This window comes from Macrobrachium nipponense, chromosome 13 (genome assembly GCF_015104395.2).
Source record: "Macrobrachium nipponense isolate FS-2020 chromosome 13, ASM1510439v2, whole genome shotgun sequence".
In the NCBI taxonomy this organism is placed as follows: Eukaryota; Metazoa; Arthropoda; class Malacostraca; order Decapoda; family Palaemonidae; genus Macrobrachium; species Macrobrachium nipponense.
The window spans coordinates 95,064,349-95,091,361 of record NC_087206.1 but is presented as its reverse complement, the minus strand read 5'-3'; the positions used below and the strand labels follow the sequence as shown (position 1 = coordinate 95,091,361).

Genomic DNA, 27,013 nt, shown 5'->3' with positions numbered 1-27,013 from the left:
ACAAGGCCAGGGTAATTGTACACGAATTATATGGATTTTTTTGTATTTTGATGAGCCTATTAATTTTATATACTTGCACCTAGCGCGTGCGCGCTCTCCATCGTGTTGCATCGTTGGACGTTGTTTTAGCACAGATATCCGTAATTGGAAGGTAATTGTAAAGTCAACGAAGGTCATAAGAGGTTTAATTTTTCTCTAAAACTTTTTCCATCAAGTTTTGCATAAGGGGAACAGCGAAGTGTAGCCCTATGTACTCTTTTGATTAATTTGGTGAAATAAACACCGAAAATGTCTAAAGTGTATTGATAGACGAGGCTATTCCTCAGTGTTATCGAACTGATGAAGATTTGCAACTTGAAAAAACGGAAATGGCCTTCAAAAACTATTCTAAATATATATTAAATGTTTGCAACACTCACGGTTAATAGAGCAAAAGTTTCAGTGCGTGGTGATTCTAAAATGCCTTTCTTTTATCTGTTAGTCTGAAAATTTCTTCCTCTGCCGAGAAGCGTCATTTAGAGTTTTATTTTGCAATGGAAAGTTGTGCCTTCAAATAGCATTTGCGTTTTGTTGATGTAAATTAGTGATCTGGCTTTTTGCTAGCCTCGCTGTATCTTTTGAAGTGGTGTCGAGTACTTTATAGCTTAAGTACTATTAACGAACTTGCAAAAAAGGCTTTTAAAAGGTTTTTTCAGTACTTTGAACTGGGAGATTATTTACTTTATTTCCATGTATAGCTTGTGCATCGAATGCTATTAAGCGATGATTGTATTTTTGAGGTTAATTAATTATGGTAGCGTTTATGAACTTGCTATTTTCTTATTTTGGAAATGCATTTAATTGCAAAGAAAAGATTTTAAAGGAAAATCGCGTATTCCGAAGAATTGGATTATAAATAAACGCATTTTGAAGAATAGTTTAATAGATAACACTTTGCGTATAAACAATCTCAATTTTAATGTTCTTGGTGCATTTCGAAGGGTTTGTCATTTCATTGTTCCAAGTCATTTGCATTTAATTTTGTCATGTCATAATTAAAAAATTTCTAGTAGTTACAAATCATTTGCTTTTAATTTTGTCATGTCAATAAAAGCAAATGAACTTACTACAGGAAGTTCTGTAATAATTTTGTCATGTCATTATAACAAAATTTTAGGTTTGTTACATTAAAATTATCTTTTGCTCATAACGACTTACCATTATAATTTCATTGTTAGTCTGTAAGTATAACAATGACCACAAAAGACTTAACGATGGTCAGTGTTGTAAGTCAGTGTTGTAAGTCATTATAAGCAAGACTGTAACAATGAAACGACGATTAACCATTATAAGTCTGGTCATTATTACAGTTACAGAGTTTTGCTTATGACGACTTAATACAGATTGTAGGTCATATCAGTTTTGAAATTTGACCAACAGATTATTATGACTTTAACAGATTATTATAAAGATTTCTCTTCATATTTTACAGGTAGAGAGAGTCTGAGAGAGAAAACAGCGAGAGTAAAATATTGTTCAGCACTAGAGTAAATGAGGCCTCAAGCAAGACTACGGCTCCAAGCGAGAAAGCAATGGGACTCTGAAAAGAGACGACTGAGCAAGAGAAGATTGCTGGAACTGTTTCAAGAATTATTATTAAGCCGGTAATCCAGGGCTGTGAAGAAATATTTCTGAACGCATCACATTTATAACTAATTCAAAATTAGTTTTTTTGTGTGTGTGGGACGACTACTCAGATTTTTTAACTGTGTCAACTACTCACAATTTTTTATTTGAAAATTGTGTCAAAACTCAAAGTTGTACAAAAGTAACCTGCTGCAAATCTCTAATATCTGAATTGATTAAGATTATTTATTTCACTTATTTCTTAATAAGGTAGTGAGGTAAAATTTAAACTAACAATATGAGGCAAGTGAATTTCGTGGTTATATAAACCAAGAAACATAATTCCAACTGGCTGCTGTTTGTTTAAACAGAGATAAAGCTAGCCTTATGCCAGCACGGGCTCTTGCACCAAGAGCAGACCGAAATCAATTTACTTCCTGTTGCTCATAAGCATATATATATATAGGGGCCGGTAACAATAATCCTCAGTTACCAGCTACTTTTCCATTTACAATTTCATATTTGGAGATTCTGCAATTGAGCACCTGGGATGGGACCGGAGTGACCAGGTGGTACCTCCCGTAAGAAGACGAGAACGGCCACCAGATTCTCCACAACGTCTGTCAGGTGATAAGAGGAGTCGGGTTACTTCCATTAGTAGTAATTCAACGTCTGCAGATGTAGAAACAGTTACGGCTACCATTATTCTCAGATGTATGAACAAAATGCAATAACTTGCAAATATGTCTTATAAAATTTTTGGTCACCCTACTTATCAAGAAGACCGAGAAATGATTGCAAATTAAATTCACTAACAATAATCTGTGATTAATGTAGTTCTAACTGGTTTTCCTGAACAGTAATTTAAGGGGCAATTCATAAAGACTTTCCAAAACTATTCATTGGCCAATCAGAAACTTACTTATTAACGCACTGAAACATTTTAACGCGGTTTGTTATATATAATTCGTGATATAAAGACTTAACTACGAGAAAGATTTAGTATAAACGACAACCTCCCCTACAGCAATATAGCAAAGGTAACTAACTACACGTAGGCCTAGAAAAAAAACAACTGACTTACAGAGTAAGTTGAAAAAATAGATATCTGCATATCTATCAAAATATCTAAATATTTTTTTTTTTAATTTGAAAATTGTGTCAAACTCAAAGTTGTATAAAAGTAACCTGCTGCAGATCTCTAATAAAATATCTGAAATGATTAAGATTATTTATTTCCCTTATAAATATGGTAATATGGTAAAATTTAAACTAACAATATGAGGCAAGTGAATTTCTTGGTTATATAAACCAGGAAACATAATTCCAACTTGCTGCTGTTTGTTTAAACAGAGATATAAAGCTAGCCTTATGCCAGCACGGGCTCTTGCTCCTAGAGCAGACCGTAGTCAATTTACTTCTTGTTGCTCATAAGCGCATATATATATATAGGGGCCGGTAACACAATAACCCTCAGTTACCAGCTATTTCCATTTACAATCCCATATTTGGAGATTCTGCAATTGAGCACCTGGGATGGGACCGGAGTGACCAGGTGGTACTTCCCATAAGACCCCATCCACACGGTCAAGCTTTGCTCGACGAACTTTGTTCGATGTTTCTCCACTTCTGACTTCACATCGGACAAAGTTCGTCGACCAAAGCTCGACCGTGTGGACGGGGCCTAAGAAGACGAGAACGTCCACCAGATTCTCCACAACGTCTGTCAGGTGATAAGAGGAGTCGGGTTACTTCCATTAGTAGTAATTCAACGTCTGCAGATGTAGAAACAGTTACAGCTACCATTATTCTCTAATGTATGAACAAAATGCAATAACTTGCAAATATATCTTATAAAATTTTTGGTCACCCTACTTATCAAGAAGACTGAGAAATGATTGAAAATTAAATTCACTAATATTAATTTGTGATTAATGTAGTTCTAAGTGGTTTTCCTGAACAGTCATTAAAGGGGCAATTCATAAAGACTTTCCAAAACTATTCATTGGCCAATCAGAAACTTAATACTTATTAACGCACTAAAACAGCTTAACACGGTTTGTTATATATACTTCGTGATATAAAGACTTAACTACGAGAAAGATTTATAATAAACGACAACCTCCCCTACAGCAATATAGCAAAGGTAACTAACTACACGTAGGCCTAGAAAAAAAAAATAAACTGATTTACAGAGTAAGTTGAAAAAATAGATATCTGCATATTCAATGGTTAGGGTAGCACTTATAATCGAACTTTACGCGGGATATGTCAAAATTGCGTAGCTACTTGAATCTCGAATGAATTAGCAATGAAAGGATTTCGGAAATTTACAGAGACCATGTTGTTGAGAGGAACCATGCAAGTTCACAACGTAGGAGACATGAATCTGTTTACCGATTTTTATTAGGCCCACAGTACCATCTCATTCTTCACATGGCAGAATATTAGTAATACAACTACTTAGGCAGGAATAAAAGAAGTATTCTATTGTTTTGGCTTTATAGTACTTTAAGAGTAAAAAGGCTTTTAATTCTAGCCATTATCAAGACCACAGTATGGGGTAAGGCTACTATTTCAGGTTTATATTGACTGGAGAAAACGTTTTAACCAGAAATAAAAGTTACTTGAAGAATGAACTTAAGCTTTCATTAATTCGTTTGACCACACCTAACTACTTAGGAATCAAACATAAGTAAGGTATACATCGAGCTTAACACCAATGGCTGCCAAATTGTTTCAAGCTCTTCCAATTCTGGTCCTATAGCACTTCCAGACACTCATTTTCAGTTCGACTTGACCAACACCACTCTGTACTGTATTGGGCAATTATAACACTCAGTTTCTCAGACAAATCTTATCCTAATAAATGCTTAACACAGACTACCGCAAACAATCTTCAATATTCTATCCAACTCAGCAACGCACCTAGCCAAGCTTAGTCTCGCTGAAACCTCTTTCATCATTTTCGACTGAGCAAGAGTCAAGACACTAATTCACGTTCCAAACCGAGGGAAGAAATGTGACAAGTCCTTGATATCTTTATATTATCTTTCCTTCAGAGTAATGCTTAATCTTAAACTACCGAAGGGAAGGAGATGGGCAAAAGATCAGTATAGACACACAAAACTTTAACAATTTCATATACTCAAATGATACCGTTTCCTGTGCTATGGTACTAGAATTTCGATGTGCATTTTCTTGACTGATATCAGATAGTATGATTTTTTAATGGTGACCAGACGAACTAATGCGATTTTACATTACGAAAGTGTAATTCTCTGTTAAAATATACTTTATAAAGAGAGAGAAACTGCAGAATAGTACAGTAATTTCTGAAAACAATATGGAATGAGCAAGACTCAACAGAAGTGGCGACAAGAACCCTTGAGGATAGCGAACCCAAGTCATTGAATCGGAGGATGAAATACTGATGTATAATTATTCTCTCCTCAAAATCCTCCCCCCCCCCCCCCCCAACCCCCAACCAAAAAAAAAAAAAAAAACGAAAGCCACAACAAACCTGCATTAGCGTAAGGCCTTTTACTCAAAGAAACAAACCGAATTGATGTATTCTATCTCAAGTGCGAATTATAGGAGCCAGTACCTGGCTCCTTTAAAATAACACATGACATATCAAATCACAAAGATTTTAGTTATAATAATATATTTAACTCGAAAAGAACAGGTTCCTTCTAACTGCAAATAGCAAATGTGACTGGGATGCATATATGATAGAAGATTGAAGATATCAATGGAAGTAACACTAGTATTCTCGTTATACTCCTCACAACCAGGTTGATCAAACGAGGTAGAGGGAGAATCAATGTAAGCAGCCCAAAGAGAAGTTGATAGCATGCAAGAGTGAAATATTGAAAATAATTAATGCTACTATGGGAAGTCAACAAAGCACTGAAAAAAAACTTTCTGCTGATAGATCAGGGAAAGCACCCTTGATACTATATACATGGTCGAAACGATCTGACGGCTACGGATAAAAAAAGGAATAAGAAAAAGACTGTAATAATAAAAGCTTGAAGACTGAAAGATGGAAGAGCCTAAGAGGAACACAAATAACGGAAAATTGTCTGTAAATATAGCATAGAAATAGGCAGTTTGACATAGCAGATGGGACATCATGGTGGGAGAGTAGCGATGTACAAACGTCTATAGGACCTATAGAGATAGACGGCTTCTCAAGCTAGATGAAAAGAGGTGTAGGAATAGAAAAGAATATAGAATTTAGGCCAAGGACCAAGGGCTGGGACCTATGAGGTCATTCAGCGCTGAAAGGGGAAAAGTTTGAAGGTTGTTACATGAGGAAAGCCTCGCTCTTGCGCTATGCACAAATTGTTACGAGAGGGTGGAAAGTAAGATGGAAGAAAGAATATGAATGGAGGTACATACAGTAAAAAGGAATGACAGGGGCTGCAGCAACTTGGGACCATTGTAGGGACGGTGCAAAGAAACTTAAGGAACGAAGGTGAAGTTGGAGGCTAAACCAAAAGGCAAGTGGAAAGGGCAAAGAAGACGATAAGAACTGAATCGGGTCAACAATACAGCAGAAGGAAAAGAGAAATATTCAGAAGAGGATATGTCAAGGAAAATTGAAAATGATAAAAGGACAAGAAACCCAGTGAAATATTCGAAGTGTGTCTTGAATGCAGAAAGTGAAGATAAATTAGAGGATGCTACATGATACAGGGATCAATGGAGAATTTACCTTTAGAGATTAACAAGTGGGAAATTAATAAGCAGACCAGAATGTGAAAATCTGATAAAGAAATAGCTAGATACAGGAGTGGGTGGGAAGAGCATGACAATGAGATGCTTGGAATTTAGAGGAATTTGGCAGGCAGTCTTTACAATGAGGCAACTGCAGGACAAAGTACCGAACAAGAGGAAGAGATTGTACCACACGCATATAAAACTTGAGAAGGCACTAAATTGTAAGACACTCAATACAAAGGCAGAAGGTACCAAAAAAATCAGGTACCAAAAAAATCGAAGCGAAAACGAAAATAACGCAAACAAAACAGATCTTATGGTGAATGAAAACATAGTAAATAAAAGGGCCTTGTCAGGAATGAATCCATGTGAATGTCTAGGGGAAAAATGTGCGTGTGAAATCAATACAAGAGTCAGTATTATAGATGGTGTCCCAAGAAATGCCCAGGATTACCAAATATACGAGGGGGAAGGGACTTACAATGACCAAACTATATCACAAAAATAACATGGAGATGGGACACCATACTGTGGTCAAAAGGCAGGTCTTAGAAGGGGTAAAATCATGGTACCAGAGGGACATTAGATTATAAAGTAGTATTGACTGTTAATATCGATTAAATGATGGAAAATAATCACCATGGAAATGCTCTTTTATCAGGCAGGCTGGTAATTATGATGTGTTCATAAGTCTTGTATAACTCAATGCTCTAGAAACAGAGCTCTGACAAAGGTATAATGAGGGCTTCGGAAGGAATCATCATCATGTAATACTAACATGCATAACCTAAATGCAGTGGGAAGATGATGTTGCAAGTGATGTTCAGAGGCTGTAGAACAGACTAGGGTGCTTTGAGACCTATTAGAAGGCGAGATAAGGAACAGCTGGTCAAAGCAGCTGTAAATAAGGAGGTAGCAGACAATAAGTAGCAAAAAAAAAAAAAAAAAAAAAATAAGGAGATAGCAGAAACAGGAGATAGGTCAGATGGGGGATTCATCTGGATAGTACACCAAATAGAGAGGAGCGGAGACAATCCCTTCCACATCTCATAACTTCAAGAGAAAATCTTACATAAATTGATGATGATGATGACATTCTTACTATCAGGAAAATGATTACCGACCTCGATGGAGTTAATAAATTATAATACCTTGATTGACTTCTTTAAGTTAATTTAAACAACAGTAATTGCTTTGAGAAGCCTGTCTTAAAAGTACAGGAACGCCCTATTATGTGATGATTAAAAAAATAAAGCGAAATAGTTTCTCTCTTTAGTTTGCTGTATGAAACTAGTTTACCGACTGTGTTCCACTAATTTAGCTCTAAGTAAACTAAATCAATGCTGAAACGTTTCTTAACGTTTGTGAAACTCTGTTTCCTTCATATGTGTCAGAACAGTCAAAACACTGAAAGTAAGAACTTTCCAAATTAATTCATTTTTGCTCAAAATGTAAAGACCAGACTATAACCATCACAACATAAGGAACTGAGTTAATGCGAAGAAGCAACACTATTCGAACACTTTACTCTCTTGCAAAACTCGCCAAGGGACGCTGTCCAAGGACATCCAATCACTTCAATATGTCCTTTCACTATTCAAACGTCTTTCTTTCACGTTCAGATCCACATATCTCCGAATTCTAAGGCTATAATGAATATACCATGTAAAACTCAGTCCTTTTCCTACGATGCACTTTACTATCATCTTAATTAGGACAATTCTTTTATCTCTTTCTTTAAATCTTCAGCTGAAAAACCTTAGAACAAAGTCAACACACTATGATAAACGCCAACGGGTTCCAAAGAGAAATCAGCCTGCCCAGAGGCAAGTTCTAGGTGATGAATATATCAATATAATGTAATAGAAAATAAAACCGAAACACCCCAAATTCAGGAGACGTTGGCAGAAAGCAGGAATGAGCCAGTAATTAGACATTAGACCTTTCTTATTTCAATTGCCTATTTTTGGAACCCTTGTCAAAATAAGTGTTAATTACTGTGCCAAGGATGATGCTAGCATGAGTGCATCAGAGCCACTATTTGGCGATTAGAATTGCACCAACTTCTCTCTCCCTGATTTGAAATGGTTTCCAACAATTTCTTGCATCAGATCAATTAGCATTTGATCAGCCTTTATGAAGACTTCTTGACCTTCACTGTAACCAAGCCTTGATAGAGGACTAATAGTTTACATTACAGTTTTGGTGTGAAGTTTCCAAACCTGCAATTCTTCTTGCAAGGGGACCAACTTCACCCCTTGATTTAATTATCAATGGAATTACTTTATGTTACAAAAGCTTGTGTCACAAAGACTTTTTACCTAAATTTTGCATGATTATGTTTCAGTGCGGGACTCTAATCCTTAAGTAATAAGCTGGGAATTTAAAATGTTTAAAATTGTGCCCAAATGATGCGACATCTTTTTTTCAGTGTTTCTGAAGACCAAAAGTACGAAAATAGCCACTCGTTAAGTTAGTCAATACCTAAGTAAACACGAATTCTGTTGTTGTAAACGATGTTTCAGGCAAAATATACTATAAGGAATTTTAGGCAATAAAAGCTCTCTAAATATAAATTAGTCATCAAGTAATTTTACCTGCACAAACCATCACCATCATTTTCGCAACCAACAACTATAAAGTTAAAAGGTGAGAGGTAAGCTCAGAAGAACTGCAACAATTAAATTAGTCTATTATTATAAATACGATAATCTACAATGACGATCAATCAATGCAGATATTAAGATCCCTTACTTGGGGTAAATTACATTTCGTTGGGTACCAGTATTCATCCAAGGACCGGAGTTTGATAAACAGTTTATCATCTTCCAGTGAGATGAAGGGATGGTGAGTCTCTCTGTCGAGGATCGTTAACCTGAAAATTGAAAGAACTTCTTAACACTCATATTAGAAAAGTTACGGGCAAATTTTGTTCGCAGGTTAGTTCAAGAAGCAATAGCATCTGTGACATATTATCATGACTGCATGAGTGTACTTCATAAAAGAACTAGTTTGAAAATAAAAAAATATCAATTTAATTATCTATAAATATTTCCTTGCAACTGTGCAATATTATGCCTCAAAATAAGAGACCTTTTTTTTATCAGAATATAATGGGATAGGTATCAAAAGAAGGATACAGTTATCTTACACACAGCTTACCATGTTGGAATGAAAGTCTTCCCGAAACTTCTTTCTACATCCTTCATGCAACTCTCGAGTACCTGTCTGTTATCATACGGCCAAAGGCACTTTGCTATGACATTATCATCACTTGTATCATCACCAAATCCCAGGTTCTCAGGAAGGCGTTTACTGAAAGAGAAAGGCAATATCATACAATTGCTTTCGACTCGATTCACGGAAAGACCAGTGATCTACGAACAATTATAATTTCATATATTTTTATTATTATGGATATCATGAGAAGCTAAGAAGCATATCTTGTAATACAACAAATTTAATTTTAATATAAAGAACACCTTATTCTAACATGTGAAATCATGTTATTTACTAGTGTAATCAAATACTGACTGAATTAACCTGGACCTTTATCTTAAATCCTGTCAATATTAATAACCAACCCCAGAGGACCCGTTCCATTCAGATTGTGAAATGGAATGGAAGACAGAATTTAGGCCAAAGACCTAAAGCTGGGACCTATGATGTCATTCAGCTCTAAAACGGAAATAGAGAGTAGAAAGGTTTGAAAGGTACAACAGGAGGAAAACCTCACAGTTACTCTATGAAATAATAATTAGGGGAGGGTGGATAGAAAGATGGAAGAGAATATGAGTGAAAGGGGTCGTAGCTAGGGGCCGAAAGGACACTGCGAAGGACCTTAAGTAATGCCTACCACTGACGGCAATACCCCACTACGGCCATTCAAATTATGGTATCAGGTTTCTTAAGCAGTGATTTAAGCAAGGGCAATAAATCAGCAAATATCAGTTTAACCACTAATGACCGAACAAAGGACGATCTACTACGAATATTGATGGGTTTTGACAAATAAAAAACTGCATAGCCAGATCTCCCAATTGAGTATAGAACTATGGATTACCTTCATCCATAAAAAGTAGGATTCTATGGTAGCCTTTCTCATCCATTGACCTAAAAGACATCTTAGTGTGTTTCAAGCAAAAAGGCTGCATTACGACCCAACAGTTACATGTCATGATAAGACAGCCCTTACGGTACCTCTGTGAAAAACTGGATATACTATTGAATTCCTTCCAGATAAAAAAAAAAAAGGACAAAAAAATCATCTGCTTTCTTTACAAAATCCCGAAATATGACCGGCAGGTTAAATATTTAACTTTTAACTTCAAAGGCAGTCACGGAAGTAACTTTTATGAAGCATCTTCCTTCCTGTTTCCCCATTTGGCCTCTATATCTCGACTTATTCCACATCGTCCTGTACCCTCACACCTTCAGCAGTGTCCTGTTTCTAACCTCTGTAGCAGCAGGAAGACAGCTTTCCCAATGTCTCATCTATTCAGTTACATTAATAGAAGAAATTTCGAATCCTGTTATTTTCTAAACGTAAAGGAAACCAGATAAGCATTCTGTTCTCAAGCCCTAGGATCAGACATAACACCACAAGTGAAAGAAGAAAAGGAGCAGCTTATGCAGCCTTAACATTCATTCAAGTCCCTGGTTTCCAATGAGTTCTCCTCGACACACAATCTTAAATCTATTTCAGATGTTTACAAACTAATCCCAAACGATAGTTCGCTGACCCGAAATGGAGAGCTCACATTCCTCCACCTCCCAACCCCTCTAACCACGCGTCCACGCCCTCACTACTGGATCCAAAAGAAACGGACCCATGACTGGCAGGTACGTTGCTAAATCTTTTATTTCACCGTACAAGAGAAAAGGGTGAAGTTCACCTTAGTGATTGTTTATGGTATAAATATGAAATTGACAGACTTTTGTCTCCGGTAATTCACTGACTGCCTTACATAAATCACAGAAGTTTCTCATATTTATAAAGTTTCGACAATTTTAATATTTTTTAAATAAATTGCCTGATAAATATCGGGAATATTTACCTCATCATAGAAATAATACACATTTAAAAGAATGAAGAATAACTTCGAGACCAAATAAGAGAGAGAGAGAGAGAGAGAGAGAGAGAGAGATCAGAAGGGAGAGCGCAGAGAGAGAGAGAGAGAAGAGATTGTAGGAAAACGGTGAGGAAGAGAGCGAGAGAGAGAGAGAGGAGAGAGAGAAGAGATTGTAGAGAGAAGAGGATTGTAGGAAACTTGGAAGGTGTCACGGTCGTTTTTGTTTAACTCCTCGAAAACTAGGGACTTGAATGAATGTTACGGTCGAGTAAAGTGCTCTTTCGGGATAATCTAACCCTAAGGATAATTCACTAAATATTCTGGATACAATTAGAGAAATTCCATCTCATGAGGTGCACAAGCAATATGTAGTCATATTTGATGATTGTTATTCTATGAATCTTGTACAGTACCACTCAGTCCAAGATATCTATTATCTAATCACAGGGCATCTCCACTATCTAAAAACAGAAACTTGGAAAGTAGGACAGGACGCATAGCAAACTTTTAACTTAAAACGACTTGTCATCATACTGCACTTTCACATCAAGCATTAACCGTGGAATACTTATCCCCCTGTCGACTGTTAAATAAAAGCTTTAGGGTATAAACTGAAAGTAGAGAATGAGACAGCAATATCAGAATCGAAGATAAACTTCACATGAGTATGGGATTCATTCTCATTGCGGTAAACTACTTATCCAAGTTAGTTCGCCTAAGCCCAAAGGCTACGATCTTAGTGGGTCATGATTCACACCAAAAAAGTCGCGTCGAGTCAAGTCACGATAATTCATTTGATAAGATTCATTTTGACGAAAGCCTATTCACACTAAATGCGTCAACCCACTGCGTCAATAAGACAAGTCTGTAATTTTTGTAATCGTTATTTTGTCACAGTGCCACGATCGGTTCAGTTGAGAATGGGTGCATATTCTCTTGCTAATATTTATGCTTTGCTGTGGCTTTGTCGTCGCCGATGTCAAAATAAACCTCGAACCTGAGTGCGTCATCTAAACCATCCGGAAAAAGTCTACCACCTTTTTAGGATAATTGAAAATTTCAAGAAGCTGGTGCTGATAGGACCTTCCATTGCAGCAACTTCTACACTCATCACAGGTTACAGTTATAGAAAGTTTATCAGCTATCCCCGTCAAGGGATCCATCTTTTTAATTCTATTTTTGTAATCCACATTTGTTAATTTTATTGTTTATGCAAGTGGAGATTCCTTAACGAGCCTCATGTACACCTTCAGGATATCGAAGCAGACCATCTCAGCTGTGGTTCCTGAGGTCTGTGAAGCTTTGATCTCAGCACTGAAAGGGTATGTTAAGGCATGACCACAACTGAGGTGTGGACAGGAAACATTGTTTGGAAGTAGTTTACAAATAATTTGCAAACTGTTTCCAAACAGTTTGAAAACTGTTTCCAAACTGTTTGGAATCAAGTTTTCGGAATCAGTTAACAAACGGTTTGGAAACCGTTTCCAAACATTGTTCCGGTGTACCATCCACAAACGAGGATAACTCAGCTATTCAAAACCTAACCCTGGAACTGGAAGCAAGTAGGTACAGAGTGATCGTTCTGGCTGCAGGATCCTAGGTGCTCCAAAGCTATCCCAAAGTAATTGAAGACTGAAAAGAGGGGTTGGAGGTGTGGATGACTCAGCTGGTTGGAACATTTGCTACGAACCAAGCAACGAGTTCAGTCACGGCGAAATTATTAACGAAAACAGGACAAAGCCTTCTGAACAAGCAGCACTCCTTGGGCGAGGTGGAATAACAATTTTAATGGAAATGGGAGCGAAAAATATCATTGAGGCAAGCATCATTGAAAGGCACATCTAGGCTTAAACAATCTCTGGAGCACCATACAATCATTTCAGCATCCAGTAAATCAATCAATCAATGCCACCAGAAACAGATCCCATGTTACATCGAAATGATTTCAGCAAAGAAATTGCCATCAAAATATAGGATTGAATCTGCCGAGCTAAATATTTCCAAACTTACGAAAAAAAAAAAAACACTTCTAAACCCGGAAAAAGGAATTAAAAACATCTTAAAACCATCAGATTCAGCTTTTATTCGAAAAGCAGCAGAGGTACAATAAACAAAACACGTAGACATCAATATATAGATCTACTGCAACCGGCAAAGTCTTCACAGAAAAGGTGACTTCTCTCATTTGGCCATGCATGGAAACTGATTTTTCTGACATCTTCGGTCGGTGTACTAATAAAGGTATTTATTGTTAATACCAAACTCTCGTGGGGATTCTGTACAAAAATGAACTCTATAATCTTTTACAAATAATCTATTTTTTATAATAAAATGCAAAGCAGATGGTTCCGAGATGAGCTGTTTAAAAAGATAAGTTCATTATTCTCGTCCAGTTATTACGTAACCCACGTCCATTTACCAGCAAATGCATCATTGTCCAAAAATCTCTAAAATCATACAGTAAGCAGCCTTTTGAATCGTGGAGCAAGGTAATGCTAATAGGTCAAACGAACAAATAGAACTAAAACTCAAAATTCCCGGGAAGGTCAATAGAATATTAACGGTTTGAAATCGTTGGAGCAAGAGCGTGCTACGGATCTGGTCCTCTGAACTTCTCATTTGTCGATAATCTTTATCAAAGAAAAAAGAAAATGAAAACAGAACATATCTCTCTGGTTAAACCTCATTCTTGGGGACAAAGGTTACCAATCCTGATCTTTCATTATTGAGTTTCCCATATTTGCACGTTCTCTCTCTCTCTCTCTCATCTATGGAATAACACAATCTGTTTTTCCTGTGGAGTAATGTGCAGATGAAATTGAAGAGTTTCGTGTATCTCATTTTCAGTTTAGAGTTTACTGTATGTTGAACAATACTATGTCATTTTTTAATCTTTATAACCTGGCCCAACCCCCAACCAACAAACAGTGATCCTGGATACAATCCTAGTGTAAACGTTTTGTTTCCAAAATATCTATTTCCACCGATGATTTGGAGAAACTTGGAAAACTGTGGTAAACTAAATCACTACGATTATGACACCACCATTTAGATTTCCACCGATTTTTGGCCTTTAAATTTATTTTATGACCAATTTTTCTTCGCTAAAGTAGCCATAGTGACTAGTGATGCCATCTTAATTACGTTCATTACTACTGTATTCTCTTCATAAGATAAAAACGAGCTTTTGTACCTTGCATATCTTCCGCTGTATTGACATGAACTTTTCAACTGATTGGAAATCCGATCTTTCTTCTCGTATCCTCTAAATAAACAAACGATTTTAAAACTTGGGGGCGTCTCTTATGGATAAGATCCCCAGCCGTCTGCATAAGGCCATCTTCTTCACTGGCCAGTGAAAAAGAAGTAGGAGCCAGTGTTCCCACAATGCCATCGCAAAATTTCCCCAGCTCGAAGCCAAAAATTGTCCAGATCAGACCCTCTCCAAATAAGGTTTCCAAGGAATTTAGACTTTTTTTTTACCTTTCTTATTATCCTTGTTACCTACCGTATCCTTTATTACTAATTTTAAGACTATATCCATTAATATCTTCCTTTTCTGCTTCTCATTTGACAGTTATATTTTTTTCCAAAAACATAGTGGTTCACTTACCTACTATGAGATTCAGGGCCTCTGTAACACGGTTTTTTCGAAATAACTTTTTATCTATGCATTTCATAAATATAACGCTTATTCAGAATACATATTATATCTACACATAAATTTTGACTGTATTCTGCATTACGTAGGTTGAATAAATTTGGTACTTATAAATGTAAAAGTGACCTTTTTTGAAGACGGGCCAACTTACTCAGAGAAAAGGTTTCGAACGCACTCGTTACGTAACTTATGGCAGCTTTTCTTCCCTCTTTCTCGATGGATGATTGGCTGTACGTAACGAAGGCTAAACCTCTGGCAACAATGACATACAAATTTAAATACAAGCAAAGCAGTACACCTTTATGAACTCTGAAACCTCTCCACTGATAATTGTCATAATTACAAAAACACTTCGATTATTAGTCTAACTCCCAAAATAGCTTTCCTAAGAAATTACAGTCTACTTTATAGGTCACAATCAGATTGACAGATGTAGGGAACAGTTGGTAATTTTCAAAAACATAGTAGACAAGCTTGATTTGATAACTGCTATATCCAATGTCAAGCAATTTTTATTTATTGGCTATCTACCTATTTACTGAAAAAAAAATAGCCGGTACTGTATATTGGCTTTAAACCTTCACCAATAATTATCGTCAGAATGATGACTCCATGAGGCTTCACCCACTTTCGCCTCGTTATAATCAGGATAACACTGAAGGCTACCATGGGCACTGTTGGATTAGAAAATTTAACATTTGTCTATAAAAACTAATTTCTCGAGCAGTTGTAAGAAGTGCTAAATGATCCTCAAGGATCCCAGCAGTTGGCCTAAACGTTTAATTCATGTATATTACTGCTATACTGTTGCGGCACTACTGCTACAGTAGTATTACTACGTTAGCACAGATACCCCACCCACATCTATGTATCGTTCTGCCATTCATAAAGTCTTTGGGTTTTAAAGCCGATGGAGTTTCTGATTGGTGGATGGGCGGGGCAACATTTCGTCAAAAGGTGTGTTTACCTTGCTTACGTAATGAATGTTTTTCGACTCTTGGCTCGTAATCATTGGCCATGGCGTCGGCTAGATCCTTTTTACTCTATAAAAATTAAAACTATCGGGTTTAGGTTATTGATAATGTTGACAAAATTTGTGTGTGGTTGTAAAATATACATGTCAACTTTCAGCTACATCCGATGCTTTGACAAGGAGCAAAGTCCAAAAAACCGTGTTACAGAGACCCTGAATCTCATAGTAGTTGACCCAGAAGTAATCATCATAGATAATATTGAATGCATGCATAAAGAAAAAAAGGTAGTTGCAATAGCATCACTTTATATAAAAAAAATTCTAAGAGTGCTCATTTACCAATAAATGTACTGTATGTTAAACTCTGTAATCAACAAATACAAATCCATTTAGAAAAATATATATTTCTAAAATAATAGAAAATACATGTAATATTACAATGCATTGTTATCTGCTGTAATCTGAGGAAGACTTGACTAACATGTTGAATAAGGTTTAGCTAAAGCAAATGTAAGGTCTTCTTCAACAATGAAAGCTACTATATGCACTTCTGTCCTGTGTTTTATAAATACCGTATATACTCGCATATTATGCGACTTTTGAAGCCTAATTTTGAAGCTAATTTTAAAGGGGTCGCATCATACACGCGGTATAAAATTAGTGTACCGTCTATGCTTTCCAAAATCGGCAGATTGAGATAGTTACTACCGGAGGAAAACAATAGATCTTTTAAAAAGTTAGGCTTTACTTGTACTTCACTATTATTTTGGTTTATACAACATGTTTAACTGTTCTAGACTAACCATCTATAATTTTCAAATCAGTTGATTAAGGCACAATACCGAAGGATTTTTTACTTTTTGTTTCACTCGGTAAAAGAAACATTTGTTACTTGAACTATTATTCTTATTTTAGGATACAAGTAAGTGAAAATTTATTAAAGTAAAAAAGGCATAAAATTAATCAACTAAAATCCTCCAACGTCGCTCTCCGTGTCCGTATCATCAAATAATGCTCTGAATTCTTCGTCATCAAGGCAGTCATCATGTTCGTCATCTTCCAGATCTTTGATCATTTCACCTTCATCTCCTGCATCTTCGTATAGGACATCATCTTCACTTCCATCCAAACTATTTGATATTCCACAATTTTTAAATGCTTTGTCACATTTTTATCGATTTCTGCCCACGATTCTTTAACCCACAAACACAGTAGAGGCAAACCTGGAGCTTTCGTCCTTCCTCCTTTCGTAAATGCTTTCCAACAGCCATTCATTCCACTTCTTCCTGATGTTTTTAAAATGCTTATTAATTGATACGTCGAGAGGTTGACAAACTCTAGTCAAACCACCGGGAATAACAGCTATATCGGCGTTTGTATCTCGAACACCTTTTAAAACCGAGTTCACTTGATGTGACCTAAACATATTCCAAACCAATAAACTCATTTTCTTTCCGTAACCACCAGGCCTTGATGCCCAAACTCTCTTTAGCCAAGTCTTGCAGCCATCATCGTTCATCCATCCTTTTTCGTGAACGTGGACAATGATACCGTTCGGGAATTTTTCTTTAGGCATAAATTTCCGTTTAAAGATAATCATGGGTGGAAGTTTCGCCCAATCTGTCATACACGTTAAAACAGCAGTAAAGTGTGTCCTTTCATGACCAGTAGTTTTGATTAAAATGTTTTTTTCTCCTATTTTATTTACGGTCGAGTTTGATGGCATATCGAAGTTAAGCGGAGTTTCATCCATATTGCCGATACATGATAATTTATGATTATTAGCTTTGCGGTACTTGATTACAAATTTCAGGAAATTGTGTTATTTTGGTTTTCCTTCTTAGGACGAAGTTATGCCTTTTCATAAACCGAGTACATTGATTTGACTGATTGTAGAATGACTCCTTAACAGACGGGGTTTTCTGTCTTTCATATATGATAAGTGAACCTAGGTACAACTCTTAGTTTCAGTCAAGAGGAACAATGAAAAGTAACTTTTTTTCTTGCACTCTGAGCAATCTGCAGCACTTGCGTAAACCTTAGGAGTAACAAACCATTCCTTGAATTATTTTTAATGGAGCCAATTATGTCGTAACTGTAAAATTTATACGAGTCTCTCGCCTTCTTTGAAACTGGTTCCTCTATATCCATATCTACACGTTTTTTTCTTTTCATCTTAGAGTGTTGTATCTGCTTTCTGGCCTAGAAATAAAATAGCTTAGATTAAAATATATCCCTGTTAAATAACAGCTGCAAAGTTCCATCCTTAGCAAGACACGTACATATTTCCCAACACTCTCACTGATGACATACAAAATGTGCCTTAGAATACAAAGTAATTCATATAAACCAATTTAACCAAACATAACCTTAACCTAACATCCAAACACAATGTAAAAAGACATTCGACAGAATATAGGCAACCCTAAAATATAAAAAATCTTCCCAACACTGAAAAACTTTAATCTATTTGATTAATGGCAAAACTTTTAAAGTTGTTCAAATCGTGCCGCCTTTAAGACGAAAGGGAGCTACACGCCACTCTATAAACCTTGGTTTTCGTCTTACACACACTATCACAGACTTCACACTCACACACGCACACGCGTTACGCTTGTTATTGGTAATTTAAAGGGGAACTTCTAGTTGCATTTTAGCTGTTCCATATGTAGTATTAATCTATTTAAGTACCCCCGGTGAAACTTTTTTTTTTTATGAAATGGGCTTTTTCTTACTTTTTATAACCAATTTAATATTGCGCCATGGTCGCCGCCATTTTTGTGAGGCTCATCTGTTATGCGTGACGTCATGTCGCGGTAGGCTCAGACACGCGGAACTATTCCGAGGGCACAGCATCTTCAGATAAAATCCTTTTTGGTTTGTATTTGTCAGCTGAAAATATATGGTCGAAATAGTAAGTAAAGAAGTAGCCTGAAATATGCCTAGTTAGGCATATATGGCACTAAATTCTAAAACCCTATTAATTAAACTAGTTAAAAAGGACTAAGTGAAGGCCCTCATCAATTCATGGACACGCACACACACACGTTTTGAAAACTGCCGTTCACCCCATCACACCACGCACATGGCAATTGACAAGAATAAATTTCAATTCAAATACATACAAGTGGAGGCCCATGGTATAGTTAGCGGTAGATAGCCGCCCTATCTTCGTCGGTACTGTGGTCTGTTAAGAGTGAAATAAAATTCCCAAAACATATTTTATAAATAAATTTCATAGCCATACCTAGTACCCTACTCCTAATGTCATCTTTTAAATCTGTTGGAAAGATTTGATGTTGATATCCTACTTGCGAAGAGCCTTCAGCCAGCAACTTGATTTCTCTTTATTTGACGGAATCCTGTGGAATGTTATGCCTTTTGGACACTTGCCTGAAATATTGGCCAACCAAACGCCATAGAAGTTGGCATCATTGATGCTGTTTGAATGACAATTGACCTAAAACACGAGGACAATACTGAGAACGAATACTCCACAATACGTGTGCTTCGCTGCTCTTGTTATTGAGGTGACCGCGGCACCACGTCATCGGTACTAATCCGCCAGATGGCAACATAGTCGAATCCTGGATAAATGGCGCTCTCCATTGAAGTACCACGGCGCTAATTTGAAATTAAATAAAAAAAAAAAATGGGATTACGTACAGATTCGAGCAATGGCTCATTTTTTAGCATATTAAAAGTTCTGTTCGACGAAATTTAATGACTATTAACCAGAAGTTCCCCTTTAAATTTCTCTCAAGAGTGGAGTGGTGGCGTGCCTAGTGCCCGAGTCTGGGAAGTGGAGGAGCAAACAACACTTGGAGGTATAATAGCTATTATTCCTCCACGAAACAACACCTTCCATCCCAAACCCAGGACCCCCGCCCCTTCACTCCCACAACCGTATGTCTTCCAAAACAAATGCCACAGATATGATTTCCCAAATTCCGAAAAACATTCAAAATTCCCAATCTGGAGACAATTTCCCCAGAATTGGGATCCCTGGTAGCCTCTACGGGAGGACCTAACCTACTCTACAGCCTGTAGTTTCCTGAAACAGGACAAGAAATCATACAAATATCTTAAATTGTACAACAAAGGTAAAAAGTTTTTGACTTATGCAATACGTCATCCTCCTCCTTCTGAGCCAAATAACTATTCCTAAAACTGAGTGACATAATGGGTAAAGATTACTAACTGCGTTTAAATAAAATTGTAATTTCTCTGTGCAGCTGGTCGTCACCTTTCTGACTGAAAAGCAAGGCTGGGTTTGGTCACAGTCTTTCGAAGGAATCCCAGACCAGCTTGGCATCGAGAACAAGCTGGATAAGTGAGGAAGATTAACCTTTTCTTACCCCAAACTTTTAATTATTTATCTTGCCGTTCTCATCATTCTTATCCCTTTCCCAAATCCAGCCCCCTTCCCAGCCCCGCCCCGCTCCTCGGCAAAAACCACAAGGCATTCAGAGATAGCTTAGTGTAATAGGTTACAATGAGGTACCTAGACCTACTTCAAACACACTCTACGCATAAAATTCGACACAGCACAACCATTTTCGGGAGACGACGACTTGTTAATACATCCCAGCGGAAGAGGGACTCCATTCCCAATATACTGATTCCACGTACACCTACACAGCAATAAACTATCGCTCTTCAAGTTAAGAATCAAACATAACCAGACCCACTCTATGCTGGTATTCTCCTATAGGCATATCATTGGGGTCCGAAGCGCTACCATGTATCTGTACAGCACCATCAGATCCTCTCATAAATGCCCCAATAGAGGCCTTTGGAAAGAAACTTTTTGTACAAGTCTTTCATGATCTAATATACGTCTGATAATATATCTCTGAAGGAGGTCTATATCAATTCATAAATTTCTAGGCTACCATGAAATTCTGCTTCACAGTTTTTATTCATAATCTCTACAAATTATCTCACCTCAATAAACGATACTGAAATGTTGACGGAGGACCAACAAACATGGCTGAAGAGAGCTAATGCTACAGTCTGCCTGAAAACCTTCTAGAATGCTTTTTAGCCAATCACAAGAGTCCTGGAAGCAACTCTCTTTAAACTGGAGAGAGAGAGAGAGAGAGAGAGAGAGAGAGAGAGAGAGAGAGAGAGAGAGAGAGAGAGAGAGAGAGAGTTATACTCCAAGATCCTTTCATAAATGTCACAAGGAGTAATACTTCGACAGCTACAAAGGAAAAGAGTAAAAGACAGAACAGTCAATTCCTGGAAGTCCCTCTTTACCTTGATTTGATGACTTTTTCATCTCCCAGACCCTCGGGTCAATTCCAGAAACCCCTGGACGAACGACCATGGAAAGGTAATGTTAGGAGAAACAGATACCAACGCTTTCATCCCTGCCAACCTGCTACTTCTGGTCTGGCAACTGCACCTCAATTATTTTTTACTTTTTTGTTTTCTCACTCACGATTCACGAGAGAGAGAGAGAGAGAGAGAGAGAGAGAGAGAGAGAGAGTGAGAGTTAAATTCTGTTTTTTTTTTTTTTAAGTGACTAGGTTAAAAAAAAACACGAAAGTTAAGATAAACTGTGAAACAAGTTAGTCTTCCTTGCGTTTTTCATTTTATTTTGGCCTTGGTGTGTTTTCGTCTACTCGGGAGTAAGCCTACAAAACACGTTGTTGTTGCTGTTGTTGTTCTTGTTGGGGGATCGGGGTAGGAAAGTTCTATGGAAGACCCTAAAAAGGCCGGAAAAAGTAGTCTCAGAAAAATTATTCCTAATAAAATAGAGTATTTAAATTTTCGTTGGTGAAACAAGGCTCTATTAAACGTACATTTCAGCAGGTTTTAATTTATATTAAAAGTGAGGAAAATAATGTCTACAACTCATGAGTAAGCAGGTAAATCTTGCACGCGTCCCAATTAAGCTGGAAGTCGGATCATGCATTGTCTGTACCTCATTACCTAAAGAAATAGAATCTGAGCATTTAACAGTCTCTTTCTCCCTCCCTCTCCACCTAAATATTTATTTTTATCGACTGTGACCTACGCAGAAGCTACACGAAGAATCCTGAAGGGCATGTTATGCCTCTCCTCACACACAAATACTGCAATGCTCACATGGATTGTATCACTGGCACCCTTGATTTTAGTCTCATGCGTAAGCCTTAAAACACTTTTGACAGGCATAATGTCATAATGTGGACAGTCTGAGTGTGTGCGTGTGTGTATGACACCTATTTGTGTGCGTGAGCCCGTGTAAAAAGGTGGTACTTTTGGTAGCTTACTGATACCTTCAGTTCTCCCTCCAGCTACTCAGTGTGACTGGCATTTGAAACAATTGATAAAACAAAAATAGATTTGGGCTAATGTGCTAATAGGTTCTCCATCGCGATAATAATTTCGATTTTGTATTTGTTGCAGTAGAAAATTAAGAAACGTCATGAACTATAAATATCCCATCATTCTTAAAATGAAAGCGTGAACTACAGTAAGCTTCCATCAACTGAAGACGATACGGAATGAAGATAAAACTGAAAATGACGACGATGGAAGAAAAATGGAACCAGAAAATGTGATTCGGTATCAAGAGGCCAGTGAGGCTACCACAAACACTAATCCACGGTCAGCTGACACTGTCCACTCATGAGAGGTTTCTAAGTGCAAGACCTTTCACTGAAGGTCTCAAAATATTCATTAGAATTCCACCAAGAACATCCTTTCCTTGCGAGAGCAATTAGCTAGGAACAATGCAAGCGCGATTTTACAAGGCTATAGTTGCAATGTACACGTGAATTGGGTGAATCTAGAGTAAAAAAATATGCTATGAAATCATACAGTTCTCAATAAAATCTCACATTAAATGACAACACGAAACAAAACTCAATAGTAGCGGTCTTGTAACTTTGGTATAGCTAACATAAACAATAGCATCCAGCAAGAAAAGCCTTTCAAGGTCTGACCAGCTATGCTCCATCATCCTCTTACGAAGAGCTTGAGAAAGGACAGTCACTCATAAATTCATGGATGTCCGGGTGTTTGAGAGAGATTTCCATTTTACCCCTTTCTGGTTGACAGGTGTCTGGGAGAACGAAACTGGCCAAATGTTCATCTAACTCACTCTGCTGCAAGTTTCGATTTGTGCCCGTCTTACGTCAGTATACAGACCCGTTGTCTAGAAAGGGGGTGGATGGAATGCAGTTTTATGCCCGGAGACATCCATGAACTTTTATGAGTGACTATACTCTTGTCAACAGCGGTATGGAGCAGCTAGAGAGAAAGACTGTCTTGAGTAGAATTCGAGTGATACAGGGACCAGTATCAAGAAAAACCGGATTATATTGAGTTTACAACGAATATTAAAATTATTTAAGACCCAAGAACAAGGACGAATATCGAATACACGCAAATGAATTTTCGTACAAGAGTTGAACAAATATCTGCGTCCCCTCGTTTACTCCAATATTTCAAATAAAAACTCAAAAAGGATGGTTGAGGTAATTAACAGCATTCAAAATACTACATAAGACTCTGAGGTAAATAAGCCTCTGAAAAACTACTGCGGTAGCGGGCCATCATCTGCACAAGATATGAAAGTCCATGAATGAAAACACGCTAAAAAGCACCTTAAAATGGAATGATCAGCTACAAATGGTGGTACTATAGCTGCAATACTTCCTGCCTTTTACTTGTCTGTGAATTAAACCATAGAACTTCTTTCAGATTGCCTTTCTTATTTCCAAAACTAAATTCGAATAATAATGAAGCTCTGTCCCGCGATTTCTCTTGATAAATTTCACATAATTCATCCATTGGAAAAAGGATCAATCCCTCACACTGGAAGAAGAATTGTTATACAAAATATCCCTTTCAACGCGACTGTTACGTCTTTGTTGGATGGGCAGAGTACAGAGGTCCCTCCAAAAGAAAAGTTTTTCTATTTGCACAGAACTTTTGCAGACGAGCAGCAAGTGAACGCATGACGTCACATTTCTTAAACCCATCTCATCACCCACCTAAATCCTGAGCGTGACAAGGCCTTGTATTCTCCAGACTTTGCCAGTGGTAATAAGGGAAACTTCAATCTGAATCTCAAGAGTATCATGAACAGAAAGGGAGTTGTGTTCGTCTTATCCTCCTCATTTTCTAATACTGAATGAAGCAAATATGACGGGATTATGACCGTCCGGTATATAATGAGAATATTGTGTTAATATAGTACAGAATAGTTGGCAACTCTGGAAGAAGGTGAACTTAAGACAGGAGAGAGAGAGAGAGAGAGAGAGAGAGAGAGAGAGAGAGAGAGAGAGAGAGAGAGAGAGAGAGAGTTAAGTATGAAGGATTCCAGCAAGTCTAATTATCTCTCACAAAACTCATAGTTAATTGAACATCGAAGACTTTTTCCACATGCAAAAAACCAATAAAACCAATGCGATTAATCAGGTTAACTAAAAATAAATTTGGACTTAATGACTATATGCTCACTATATTTGGTAACCTAAAAAGGACAAAGTTATCAAGTAAATATTTGGAATAAACTTTTACTCGAAGAGCAGTCTATGTGTACAGAGCATTTAACCGGAAATGCAATCCATTATTTTAACAGGTATACTATAATTTGCGAAATGTCTCAACGTCTAATGTATCCTGAGAGAGAGAGAGAGAGAGAGAGAGAGAGAGAGCGCACATCCTTAGGTAAACCAACTTTAGTAGGTAGGGCACTGATTTACAGGTTCAGTCTGTGAAGAACGGCGAGGCTTGTTTAGCAACTATCTTTTTTCTGTAGCTTTTATTATTTAAAATTAACTATGGATTTGATCTGTTCAGCTTATTCAGTTCTCGAAATAAAAAGCAAACTCGATTCATTCATAAAATGCTGTACAAGCAGTTTTTGTATTCTCTCACTAAAGCAGAAAGATAACTACTTTTCTCTTCCAACTATTGAAGTCGCCGTGTCATTTACTGAAATTCCAGTAAGCTGAAAATGCACAATTGTTCGGAAATCTAAAATACATATAATTTGCAAATTTGAACCATAAGGCAAGTAAATACTGTTAGGTCACGCAATTAAATGAACCACTGGTCGATCGAGTGTTTGATTGAGCCAATGTTCTCTGGCACCGGAACACTTTAGGTCATTGACGCCGATCGTTTGTGAAGAATGACTAATTTTTTTTATAAAACATGTGGGTATGAGGACTTATAAATATATACATGAAATACTGAAGCGTCCAAATACAATTGTTCAAAGTTCCTTGAAATGTTAGGTACCCTGTACGACTTTGAATAGCGCCGTAAGACAATGCCACGGAGCCTTAACTTACCAAAGGCTTATTTTTATTTGATCGAAAATCTGAGACTCTCTCGAGACCAGCGACCCTTTGGCTATTCCAGCTGTCAGTGGCTGAAAATTGGTTCATTCAAAGTAAAACTAAGTGACAACTGACGAAATAGAACGGTTGAAATATTAATTGGTTATTACTGCGTTTGGAGTCATATCTTAAGCCAGATTATTACGAAATGTGCCTGGTGTTACTTTAAAAATAAATTCACTTTTGGCTCGGTTTCAATGTGATTTTCTGTCAAACTGAAAAATAATTGATGGTATGGTGACATTTCTTCATAGAAGAGCCACAATGTCTCTCAAATGTATACAAAATAACTCCTACATTCATTTGAATAGAATTAATTATGAATCACTGTATTCGTATGATCAACATGCACAGTAGGCTGTAAGTTTCATTAAAAATAATAAAAATAAAATTGTCAGATTTTCAAAAATAACCAGAAGGTTAATTATCAGGACGGTACGTGCTAACTGATATAGGGGTCTCTCTCTCTCTCTCTCTCTCTCTCTCTCTCTCTCTCTCTCTCTCTCTCTCGAATACGGCAGCCATTAGGGATTGGGCGTCAAATGTATTTCGCGGTTGGAGTTAAATACATTCGACCACCCAGAAATAGCGGTAAATTCTTGATAAGTAACCGAAATACTACAGGAAACTGTCATTTCCAAAGAAATACCAGACGTGGAGTTATTACCTAGATCTACCTTTGGCATTTATGGATAGTTTTCGAATACATTCCTTTCAAGGTCACTTCTCGTATTGAACATAATAATGTTAATAATTTCAATTCGTCATGTTTCAGTAAGTTTCAGAACTCGAGATACCGTTCAGATAAACGGTATCTGAACTAATCCTCGAATACCCTAACTATAATCCGTATTTTGAGGTATTTCCAGATTTTAAACTTTCATCCACGGTTCGAATCAACTACTAAATAGAAAGCCACTAATTTTCTACCAACTCTCTGACTGACAGAAAAGAGATTTTAAAGTGAATTAAAGCCTATCTTAATTCTTGTTCTATGATCAGAAATCACTTTTATCACCAACAGGTACAAAAGATATTTACATTCTGTAAGCAAGGACTTTTTTTTTTCCACCAACAGGTAAAAACAAATTTTACGAGTTGCTTATTTGAGTAAGAGCCTAAGCCCTTAGGTAGGAAAAGGCCGGCTCAATTTAAAAACAGCACCAAGGCTACACATTGTTTATCAAATGCCTACTGCTATTTTACTAAAACACTGCTGGAATCCTCACTTACCTGAGAAGGTCTTGGTGACCGAATTTCTAAGTTTCCAACTGCTGAAGGCCCCAGAGAAGAAATTCCAGTGTCCCACAGAAATGTTTCTATGAAGTGCGTACACCGAACTCCTTCCTTTGTATATACGACGAACCATACGGTTGACCAAAGCACTCTTTAAAAAATCCAATAAGCTTGATTTATTCGTGGCTTAATATTTTTCAGACGAGGAGAAACGGGCTAAACCGATCTCAGTCCATCGGACAGTCTGAAACTGAAAACCTTCAACAGAACTTTCAGCCAATCACGAGAGCCCATGCATTAACTCCCTATTAAAAGAAACTCAGAGGATTGAAAACCGACTCCTGATTGGCTGAAAGAACAAACAAACGAACCTCGAAATGCGTTGACATTT

General features: G+C 37.1%; 1 long non-coding RNA gene across 3 annotated transcripts; it reads right to left on the bottom strand.

Moving 5' to 3' along the window:
• LOC135225220 (uncharacterized) lies at nt 1-26,929 on the bottom strand. 3 transcript variants are annotated; one of them, XR_010316931.1, is made up of 4 exons: nt 26,620-26,925; nt 9,496-9,648; nt 9,088-9,208; nt 1-2,225 (listed from the first exon to the last, which is right to left on the bottom strand). It is a non-coding gene; the product is annotated as an uncharacterized LOC135225220 (long non-coding RNA). The 3 variants fall into 3 exon arrangements; XR_010316933.1 differs by lacking the exon at nt 1-2,225 and adding an exon at nt 2,745-3,380 and having other exon boundaries at nt 26,620-26,929; XR_010316932.1 differs by lacking the exon at nt 1-2,225 and adding an exon at nt 2,751-3,328 and having other exon boundaries at nt 26,620-26,928.
• Between the last annotated feature and the right edge of the window lie 84 nt (nt 26,930-27,013).